The following is an 11873-nucleotide window of genomic DNA, read 5'->3' on the forward strand; positions in this document are numbered from 1 at the left end:
TCTTGCTCTTGCTCTTGCTCTTGCTCTTGCTCTTGCTCTTGCTCTTGCTCTTGCTCTTGCTCTTGCTCTTGCTCTTGCTCTTGCTCTTGCTCTTGTTCTTGTTCTTGTTCTTGCTTGGCTGAGGCAGAGCCTCTGTAACCCTGGCTGTCCTGGAACTTACTATGTAAACCAGGTTAGCCTCAAACTCACAGAGACTTGCCTGCTTCTGCCTCCCCAGGGCTGGATTAAAGAGGCATGGCTCCATGCTCAGCTCTAACAATACTTCTTAGCTGTGAAGATGGTCAAGGGTAAAGCTTTACAATGCTCTTCTCAAAGAGAAATTTAGAAAACTTTCTCTGATTTCGCACAGTGGCCTGGTCTTCCTGCTTCACAGCTTATGGTTTTGTTTTTATCTTGTTAAGATTTATTTATTTCATTGTATGTATATGAAGAGAGCATCCAGTCCTTCTGGGGCTGAGTTACAATTGGTCATGAGCAGCTGTGTGTGTGGACAGTCCAAGAGCAGAAAGAGCCCTTAACCCCTGAGCCGCCTCTCAAACCCTAGAGTATGGTTTGAATCTGAGAGTGACCTTTAATATGGAATGCAAGGCACCTCGAGACCTGTTGAAGCATATGTGCCACATTTTAGATGTGGTTAAGTGGGCATGAGGAAAATTATGCAAAGAGCTGGGGCCGATTTTATATGCTAGATCAGAACCTCATCACACCGCCCCAGTGCCACAGCCCTTACCTGCTGGTTTCATCACGGCACTGTCCTTTTGATTGAGGTTTCTCATCACACAGCCTTGACTTGATACTGTGCTGAGAGTATTGATTCAGCATTGCTAGAAGGCAGCAAAATGCAGAATTACAGCAAAACAGTGTTATACTCACTGCTCTAGACAGGTTCAGAAGATTGTTCAATAATTGCTTTTACTTTCTAAAAACGTCAGTGTTCCCAGAAATTAAAATGACTATGAATAAGCCATACCACTATACCTCTGCCTTACTTTGTACCAAGTCACTCTGTAGAGATTTTTAAGCTATAACAAACAATCAAGCCAGACCAGATTAAAAGTATTAAAACGTAAGAGATCTTGTTCCTATATTTTGTAAATTTTTTTTCTGAGATTTTAAATTATCTTATGCCAGGTGTGGTGGTGCACACCTTTAGTCCCAGCACTCAGGAGGCAGAGGCAGGCGGATTTCTGAGTTCGAGGCCAGCCTGGTCTACAGAGTGAGTTCCAGGACAGCCAAGGCTATACAGAGAAACCCTGTCTCGAAAAAGAAAAAAAAAAAAAGCTTAAATTATCTTATGTATCAAACACTTCATCAGATTCTGTATAGTAGCTACTCCTAGGGTTTGTTCTAATAGGCTGCCTATGGCTATAAGTCTTAAGTAATATACATCATTAAAATGACTTTTATGATTTGTAAGTTATCTCTAGTATGCTGTGTATTCCCCACCCCCACACTGGGGACTGGACCTAGGCCTCCCAGGTACAGGCAGGGGCTCTACACTGAGTTCAGCCCCAAACCCTCAGTCAGGCTGCTGATCTTTCATTTTGTGTGTGCTACATTTGGACAACCATTGCTTTAATTTCACATTATTTGCAGTGATGATACCTTGCAAAAGTATGACTTTGTAATCATTAGAATTAAAATGATTCTAGATTCCAGATAGCAATGGCATGTAATTTTTGCTCCTGTGTCTAAATCATAACATTATATGTTGTAATATCGTCTTTCATTTTTCTTTTTTATATTTTCACATGCTTTTGAATACCATTATTTGCCTGACTTGTCATAGCAGTTATATGTATTTGCTAGCTGGCAAAGTTTTGCTGTTGAGCCTTTTGAACAATGTCACGGAAAGCAGGCATATTAAACAGGCCTCAGAGTTCACGGCAACCTTCAGTGATTGGTTTTGGTTCTCTGTGGTATGTGTTAAGAAACCCAGGATCTGTAACAAGATTCGGTAATTGATTAGTCATGACTGATAATCATTAGCATAAAAGCACCAATTTGGCCATTCTGGCACTCAGTAACCTCCTGGGTTTTTTTTCCTTTTTTTTGTTTGGTTTTTCGAGTAGGGTTTCTCTGTGTAGCCCTGGCTGTCCTGGAACTCACTCTGTAGACCAGGCTGGCCTCGAACTCAGAAATCTGCCTGCCTCTGCCTCCCGAGTGCTGGGATTAAAGGCATGCGCCACCACGCCAGGCCTACCTCCTGTTTTTATTCTCGTATATTTCTAATGTTTAATCTTTGGCATGATTCTACTAGCCTAATATCATAACAGTGTATTGCTTTTCTGTGCTCACATCCTTTGAGTTCTTCTAACGCACCTTATTCCCTTGCTAATCATAAGGACGAGATGATTTCATATCTACAGCAGATAGTGTTCTTTCTCAGACTGAGATGAATTCCGTTTTCTTCTCATTGTACTTCAGCAATCTGTGGCATTGCATTGAGAGAATAAACCACTCTTCACCCTGCAGTTTTAATAGTCATGAATTGTACAGTGGAGGCTTGTTCTGAGTGCCAGCCTGGGAGCCTTCTGGGAGAAGCAGTACTCAGAGTGGAGTCAACCTGCTGTATCATTAAAAACAGTCAGCGCACACTATAAAGAAATACCCAAGATATGTGTACTAATTCAGTGAAGGAGTTTTTCCTCTGTGATAATTTCTGATGGGGTATTATAAATTAATTTAAATAATAGAAATCATGAGGAAATTGTATTAGTATTTTTCAGATAGTTAGTAAATCATGGAGTCTCATCTTTTTCTCTTAGGTCCCAATAGAGCTTCCTCTCTCCCTCTCCTACAAGTCCCTCCCACTCTCCACCCCCACCCCGTTTGTTATTGTACACACACAAACATAATGGTTAATACAGGAAACAAAGACATTGATTTTTCTTACTGAGAATTTTGAGATTCTTAGCACTTAAAGATCAGATTAGTCCATCGTTGTGTTGTATTGCGTTAGAATGTTTGATTTTTAAAAATTGCTATTTGAGTTGCTGATTTGAATAGCATTTTAAATTCAGTAACTGAACTTTTACTTGGAAATAGGACAGAACTTCCAGTAATTTTTGAAGTGGATATAAGCATACTTCTGTCATTTTGTATTTATTTAAAGCAATATTCTCATCATTGGCAAAAATTAAAACATTGATGGACTCTGAAACATACTAAAAATGTTCTGTGTCCTGTAGTATCAAACATTACACCAAGATTCAATTCTTAATAAATATAATTTAATTTAATTTTTAAAAATAAAAATACCCAAGAATTAGTGTATAAATTTTAATAAATTTTTAAAAATCATAAGTATTTAAAATAAACTTTTTATAAACTATCATTTAATACTTGATATGCATATATATCATATCCATGTATAATATAATAATTATATATTAATATGTAGTATATTTATCACCAGAGACATTTTAAAATACCCTAGGGTTGTGGAAACAGTTTAAGAGGCCCACTCTACGTGGATCTACATGTTAGTGTCTTACATGGACAGACTACATTTGGACAGTCTTCCCATTATTCCAATAATATGTATGCTCCTCTGTCTTATTTAGGCTTTAGTACAAGTTAAATATCCATTACTTGAAAGACAGAACACCAAACATGTTCTGAGTATTGTGGACTTTATAAAATGTGCACAAGTGTGATGAGACCCATGTCTAAATCAGGATGTATTTACATCTCATAATGCATTAAATATGATACTGGAGGTAACTTCATGTAGCCCTTTTAGCGTACCTTGCTTTGATGGCAGCCTGTCGCATAAAGTGTGCTTACAGCAGGCAGGTATTGAGTGTACACTAAGCACCAGCCACATAATGAGGGTGTTGGTGAGAACTTCCTGAGGGTGTTGGTGAGGCCTTGCTGAGGGTGTTGGTGAGGCCTTGCTGAGGGTGTTGGTGAGAACTTCCTGAGGGTGTTGGTGAGAACTTCCTGAGGGTGTTGGTGAGAACTTCCTGAGGGTGTTATGAAAACTTCCTAAGGGCAGGTTTTTTTGACTTGTGCTCTTTGTTGACTGGGGAAAAAAAGCCCTGCAACAGTGCCTGGCTCTTAAAGGTTAATGGATGGGTTCTGAATAAATTCCAATTCTGGTTCTGCCCCTGGTCACAGAGAAGCTCTGTATGAGCCTCCACAGTAAAGGCATCCATTCAGAGACATGAGGCCATGGTAGGATGACCTGACTTAAATCTGCCATTGGTTCGTTTTCATAAATAAGAACAGAAAGCATGCCAGAGCTCTGTTGTGGGATTTTAGAGAGATGTGCTAAGGGGGCAGTGGTGCTTTCTTTATACTGCAGCTCTCTGTAAGGAGAATGGGAATTCTTCTCATTTTGATCTATTGTTTAGAGATTTCCTTTTGCTTTACCTGTTAACTGTAAGCATAGGATGAACATAGATGTGTGAAGAAAATGAGCAGGGTACATGTGTCTTAGTCAGGGTTTCTATTCCTGCACAGACATCATGACCAAGAAGCAAGTTGGGGAGGAAAGGGTTTATTCAGCTTACACTACCACATTGCTGTTCATCACTAAAGGAAGTCAGGACTGGAACTCAAGCAGGTCAGAAAGCAGGAGGTGATGCAGAGGCCATAGAGAGATGTTTCTTACTGACTACCAGCCAGAGATGGTCCCACCTACAAGGGGCCTTTCCCCCTTATCACTAATTGAGAAAATGCCTTACAGCTGGATCTCATGGAGGCATTTCCCCAACTGAAGCTCCTTTCTCTGTGATAACTCCAGATGTGTCAAGTAGACACACAAAACCAGCCAGTACAGTAGGGCTGCCTTTTCCATCCATTTCATTATTTTGAATATATTATTATATTCTTACTTTTAGCTTTTAAAAGAAGTTTATCACAGGATAGAGAAAACTGCTTGATGATTTAAATGTATCAAAAGTATATAGTCCTTCAGTTTAAACCACTTTTCCTAGTGCAGTATGGTGTTTGTATCTTATGAAAGATGCCACATGAACACCATTCTAAAGAGTTCCTGCTACTTTATTCACTGTCAGAGCCATGACTGAAATTGTTTTAACTAAGAAATGTTAGTCACTTTCTCCTTAAAGTCACATATGAATGTATGTTTTTCTATATGAAAAGTGTTTTCCATATTTGAAAGTATGTGTGTGATTATATATATACATATATGTGTGTATGTATATATATATATATATATATATATATATATATATATATACACATGTTTTTCTAGAAATGAAAGTGATGCCTCCATTTATACTACAGTCAGTGAGGACCTTGGCCTGGGTTACTGTACTAAGTAACTGGAGTGTCTGGCTACCTTCAGACAAAACAGCAGGGAGATTTAGATAAAAAGTGCACAGAGATAGACTTTTATTTATAATTATTGATAGGAAAGGAATATGCCATAGACAAGGAAACTGAGGCAGGCCAGTAAACAGTATGCACGACCTTGACAGTACGGAAGGAGTGAGAACGGACTTCCTCAAGCTGCTGTGCAGTTTCTGACTTGCGTTTACTCGGTACATTAAGTGCATTGAACTTTCGGTGTCAAACAGGTGTTCTTATGCATCAAAAACACTATGGTAGCTAGGGTTGCTGTTTTTGTCTTAAGACCTGTGAAGTAACAGGGAGCAGAAACTGCTTAAACATTTGCAAATTTGGTGTAAGGAGGCAGAATATTTCTATAACTCAAGCATAGAACATGCAGCTAGACTTAGAAGTACCTGGGACTGGCAACTGAGAATCAGCAGGGGACCAGGGTAGCTTCACTCAGCTTTTTGTTGTTGTTGTTGTGTTTGTGGTTGTGGTTGCTGCTGTTGTTATCTTCTTGTTGCTTCTTTTGCTGTAAAGACCATGTTCCTGTTCTCCAGAGGCAAAGGGCTCTGAAATAGCATTTGACTCAATATACCCTCGTAGGCTTATCATGCCTACAGGTGATTGTATGTGCTCAGATTTCAAATTTTTGCCTATCTTCCTGTTTTCATCAACAGTGTATCAAGGCAGGAACTGTCTGCAGAACCACACTTGCATAAGGGTGGCAAAGCCAACCTCTGGCTGTGAAGACACTGTTTTCAGGAAATGGGATCCAGGCTAAGCTCCCCAAATGGCTGCCACATACTGAGCATGACTCTCACTAAAGGCTCTTCCTTCCCTGCCTCTTGGTTTGTTCAGTTGGGACCATTTGTCTCTATAGGACAGAGTGAGCCACAAAAGAGTAATTTGGGGGTTAGAAAGATGTCTCAGTGGTTCAGAGTGTTGGCTGTGCAGTCTTGAGGGTGTGTGCTTCTATCCCAGCACTCCATAACAAGCTGGGTGCCTTTAAAAGACTATAACATCAGCTCCTAGGCTCAGTTCCAGTGCCTTCCCATTTCTGCCCTCAGTGTGCAAAAAGTGTGTAGACCAGCACTCACATGTGCACAAACACACACACACAAGAAATAAATAAAATCCCAGGCAATTGATTTAAAAAAAAATGTAATTTTACCAGTTCCAAGGTCAGGGTCAAGGAAGAATTGAGAGTGCAGATGTCAGAGTAAAGTCTGAAACAAGGACACACTTCAATTATGTATTTAGAGATACTTCCTAGTTTCTTCCTTTATGAGTCAGTCAGCCATATGGCTTTTAAAATAAAATCATGTGCATTATGAAATAAAAGCATTAAAGAAAGCTGGCTGAGAGCAGATCCCGCAGAGACATGGGTGCTTTGTGGCCTTACCTTCCAGTTCTTCATCCTTCATGTAGTGAAAGCAAAGTGTCCGTCAGCATGGTTGGGATAGAGTGGGTGCTTATGCTCTGCCACTGGGGGACTGATGCCTTTGTTATTACAGAAGAATCGGGCATCCTTGTATTTAACACTGATCTTGTAACACTGAACTTTTGCTCAGTTTCATCGGTGTAAGTTTGGGGACAGAGTTTGCTCAGCTTTTCTGTGAACATTTTGAATGAGCACTTTTCATATAGTAGGATCGGAGTGAGCTTTGACACATGATGGCTGAATTGGTCAATAAACGTTCCAAAGCACTGATATCAGGTGACTGACTTCACTCGTATATGTTAACCTGCATTGGTATTTTTTCATCTCTTCACAAATGTGTAGATGAAGAAAGGATCATATCTAGTTGGTACCTGTATAGATTATACATACACCGTCCAAAGGAATATCTGACTATTTCTTTTTCATATCTTGAGACACATATTGCTTTGTCTAAAATAGAAATGTTTTCCCCCTTTTTCTATAATAACAGAACAAACTTAAAAGCAAACTACTTAGGAAAACAGAAAAGTGTACTTCTTACTCCACTGGCTTTTCCAGTTATCTGTAAGAGGATTACTAATGCCTACCTTGTAGTCAGTGATCATGAGGCCTTTCCAAACTCTAATTGATTGTAACATTCACCTACTAGGTGTCAAGGAAAAAGGAGTCAGATACCAAGGCATCTTAGAAGATGGAAATGAAAGTATTCTGATCAAGAAAGAACTTTGCTAAAGATGTTCTTGTTAAAAAAAAACAAAACATTTGGAGAGCATAAATATAGCATAAGTGTAGGTGATAATCATACTTGAGTAACAAGACTGTGGTCTCCTACTGTATCCACTCCAGACACTTACCCTGTCGGTCACCTTGGAGCTGAGGAAATGCAGGTTGGCAGCCAACAGCAGCCCTCAGTGGCTGCGGCCTTACAGCAGGCACAGGCCATCAAATGCCAGAGCTTGTTGGCTACGTACACTTTCACTGATGTTTCCCTGTCTCCATCTGCAGGGTTTAGTTTAGAGAGGGAATGGATTAGGATGTTGAGAAAAGCTTTTCCAGTGTGTCTGCCTGCTAGATTACTGTATGGAAACCTAGTAATCTCTTTCCCTCACGTGTCCTTGCTAAATCCCTGTTTCAGAGGTAAACTTAAGTCCTTTGATGAACCTCTCAAATGCTGCTGAGGATGAAGTGGGAGGAGGGTCTGTAGTGAGTCAAGGTGGTCGCTGTGTTGTTCAGCACTGATGCCAAGAAGAGGGCACGGCCAGGTTTCTGATCCAGCCTATCAGGTATGTCACCCCTGCCACGGCATGAAGCATCTCACGCTTTCATAGACCAGTGCTCATTTGATTCCCTGCCTTTCCTGCTGCCTCTGCCAGTGTAAAAAAAAAAAAAAAAAAAAAAAAAATCATGGTCCTGATCCAGAACCTCCTAGATTTTGATGAGAGATGAGAATAGCCCTCCAGACCTTGATGAGAGATGAGAATAGCCCTCTAGACCTTGGGGATACCAGGATGCAGTCACTCATCTTCCACAGGAAAACAGCTGCAGAGTGCATGTGTAAGGAACATGTTTAGCCTGCGATAGAATGTGTACTTGTTTCCTCTGTTGGTCTTGATCAGTCCTTAGGTTTCTCTGTTGTGTGATTAGCATACAAGAATATCAGGAGATCTTTAGCCAGGAAGAATAGAAAAAAAAAAGGTGTGGATTAGAAACTACAAATATATCTTTATTTCTCATTTTCTAACACAAAAAAAGCCAGAGAATAAGAGCCTCTGGATAGTTTAAGAAGTTTTTATAGTCTATCACAAAAGGGCCTGAGAACCACTTCCAAATGGTGTTAAAAGAAATTACCTTTTCATCTCTGGATGTAAGACAAATGTGTACAAGAATGTGATGGGAAGTCTTGTCTTTGGACTGCTTTTTTAAGGTGCTTCAGCACTGTGGCTTTACATAGCTATATTGGGAATGCTTGAGTGGCCGAGTCATGCTATACTCAGGTTGAAGCCCATGCTTGCTGCCAAGCACTGTGCCTAGAAGGCAGCATAGCCCAGTCACTCATGCATAAGATGACTAAATGTGGGTTAGTATATTTTTTATAATACAAATTATTCTTGATCTTGATCTTTATGCTTTATGATATATGGTAAAACAAAATATATCTCGCCGGGCAGTGGTGGGCACACCTTTACTCCCAGCACTTGGGAGGCAGAGGCAGGCGGATTTCTGAGTTTGAGGCCAGCCGGGTCTACATAGTGAGGTCCAGGACAGCCAGGGCTACACAGAGAAACCCTGTGTCGAAAAACCAAACCAAAACGAAACAAAACATATCTCCCTGATTTGCTCCAGAGAATATCTCAAAATATGAACTCCTGTTATGCTTTAATATGCAAGAAAGGCGAAAACTATGAGGAGTAAATTAAACAAAGTATCAAAATTTAAATATACATATATACACATACACATGTACACACATATACATACATACATATTGTCAGAGTTGTAGAGTGGCCTTTGTGGTATCTTAGTGATTGTGACATGTTCAGAATGCAGTCTGACAGTGATCTGTATATGCATAGTCATGAGTGTATATGCATAGTCATGAGTGCCATGCCTCTCACTCCACTCTCTAATACACAGAGGTGTAAAAGTATCTTTTATTCACCTGAGGTAATTGTCGCCTTTGAGGCTTATTGTCTTAATCTGCTAACCTAGGCCTAGTCCTGGAAGCTTCTAGCATCCATCCTGTCTACTCTAAAGCCTAGAACTTATTCAGGCTTGAGACTTACTGATAAGAACCTTTCTGGTCCTTTTTGAACTCTGTTCTGGCTCAAACTCCTCTCCACACTAATTTGGCTTCCCTTGCCTTCTCCTGAATTCTTCTCCTTGGCCTCATACTAACTCTGGCAATCTGTTCTAATCTTCTGGCTCCTTCTCATTCTCTGGCTATGTCTCATCTGTGTCTAGCCTGTTCTCTCTCTACAACCTGTTCTGTACAACTCACTCGGTACAATTGCCCATCTGTATATCTCTCTGTCTCTCTCTGTCTCTGTCTCTCTGTCTCTGTCTCTGTCTCTCTCTCTCTCTCTCTCTCTCTCTCTCGTACTAAGTAGCCTCTTTTTCTTGTCTCTTCTCATGACAGTTGGGCATATTCCGTTCTGTCAAATCTTTCTCGATCCCTCACTTTACTACTCACTTAGACATTACTTTGAAACATGAGTGTTTCCTTCTACAAACTAACTTTACCTTCATTGTTTGAGATTAAAAGGTGTGAACTAAGAGTGTGTCTATATTCCATCCACAGAGATTAAAGGTGCGTACTAAGGGCAGAGCCACACCACAACTAGAAACAGGGTTTTTCCCAGTAAATAGCTCAGTGTGATCCAATATCCTGCAACAGAGACTGGCTATGCAGTGAACTATTATAAGCCTTGTCTTTTGTAACTCACTGTGAGTGCAGATTGGAGAGGTGGCTCAGCAGGTAAGAACACTTGCTGCTCTTACAGAGGACTATGGTTCAGTTCCCAGCACCCAGGTGGAAGCTCACAATCATCTGTAAATCCCATTCCTAGATATCTGACATCCTCTTCTGAACTCCCTGTATCCCAGACACATGCATGGTGCATGTGCTCACATGCAATTAAAACCTCATACACATAAGAATAAATCTTAATATAAAATGCTGAGAAGCCATTGAGCATAGACAAGATTAGCTAAGATTGATAGGTGTAATTTTTCTGGGTTTCCCACTATCATCATTTACTGGTTTCCATTTATTCTATTTGAATTGTTATAGTAGTACATATATGTCAGTATATATCATGTGACCAGGGAACATGGTGACAGGCAGGCATGGTGCTGGAAAAGTAGCTTAGAGTTACATCCTGACCTGCCAGCACAGAGAGAAGATGTGGCCTGGCATGGGCTTTTGGAACCTCAAAGCCCACTCCTAGTGACACACTTCCTCCAACAAGGCCACACCTCCTAATCCTTCTAATCCTACAGAAGAGTTAAACATTCTTTGGTGACTAAGCATTCAAATATATGAACCTGTAGGGCCCTTATTATTCAAACCACTGCAGCATTTCTTCCTCAGAGCAGTACCCTGCTGCACTGAACACACTGGCATAGTGTCCCCTCTGTTAATCCCTCAGTAGCTTCCTTTAACCACATCCAAAGCTGAGACAGTATGAATCATATATATAACTTAAAAGTTTATAAATGGCCACCTTAAAATGGATAAATAAGCAGGTAAAGTTAATTTTAATAGCTCACTGTCAGTGTATGAATTTTTATCAGGAATATTTTCTCATTCTGCTTCCTGTCTCTGGTGTGACTGATAACTAATGTCTGTTTGCTAAGAGGAGTGTAAGAAAGATGAAGATGAGTTACCAAAATAAATTGTACTAAATTAGTCTCTTGAAATGTGATGTGTTAAATCTCACAAAGTGGGATTTGTAGTTCTATGGCCTTTAGCGGTAGAATAGAAACCCTCGGGTCTCTTTGTCTTTAGATGTAGCCATCCATCCATAATGGCTGACTGCTGGCTTTCTTTTTAAAGATCTCTAAGGGCTGTGGATTCAGGAGCCTGACTTAATATAACCTTGTTCTGTAATGAATAAATCTGATAGCTACAGATTTCTTCCCTGGCAGTGTTAATAATCCCTTGCTGTAACATAAGACTTCTCCACTGTGTCCTTCAGTGGACAGACAACAGTTGGTAAGCATTAATCAAATGGTATGCATTAGCAGTAACTTGTAATAATTCTTGTATAATTCTTTGAATTATATAATAATATTTAAATTTCTATATCATAACATATTTAAAGTTTCTTTATAAAAGAAAGTAGGAGGTCAGTAATGTGTTTGCTCTTCAAGCTTGTGGGATGTTCTGCCATCTATATAATGTTATAAATAACAGTAAGGGAACTTTTAGTCTGTCAGGAACCACTGAGCGGCCTTAGCTGCTAAAAGCAACTTATATGCTCTTAGCTTAGCTTTATTTTAGGCAGTGCTTAAGAACTTGGTGAGCCGGGCCGGGCGTGGTGGCGCACGCCTTTAATCCCAGCACTCGGGAGGCAGAGGCAGGCGGATTTCTGAGTTCGAGGCCAGCCTGGTCTACAAAGTGAGT

At 40.2% G+C, this 11873-nt stretch overlaps 1 protein-coding gene across 5 annotated transcripts in view; it reads left to right on the forward strand.

Annotated features, from left to right (window-relative positions):
- The window catches only part of Fer (FER tyrosine kinase), a 276129-nt gene that overhangs the window by 209224 nt on the left and 55032 nt on the right, over window positions 1–11873 (forward strand). The gene's annotated exons all lie outside the window — the stretch shown is intronic.

Source organism: Mus caroli, chromosome 17 (assembly GCF_900094665.2).
Source record: "Mus caroli chromosome 17, CAROLI_EIJ_v1.1, whole genome shotgun sequence".
Lineage (NCBI taxonomy): Eukaryota > Metazoa > Chordata > Mammalia > Rodentia > Muridae > Mus > Mus caroli.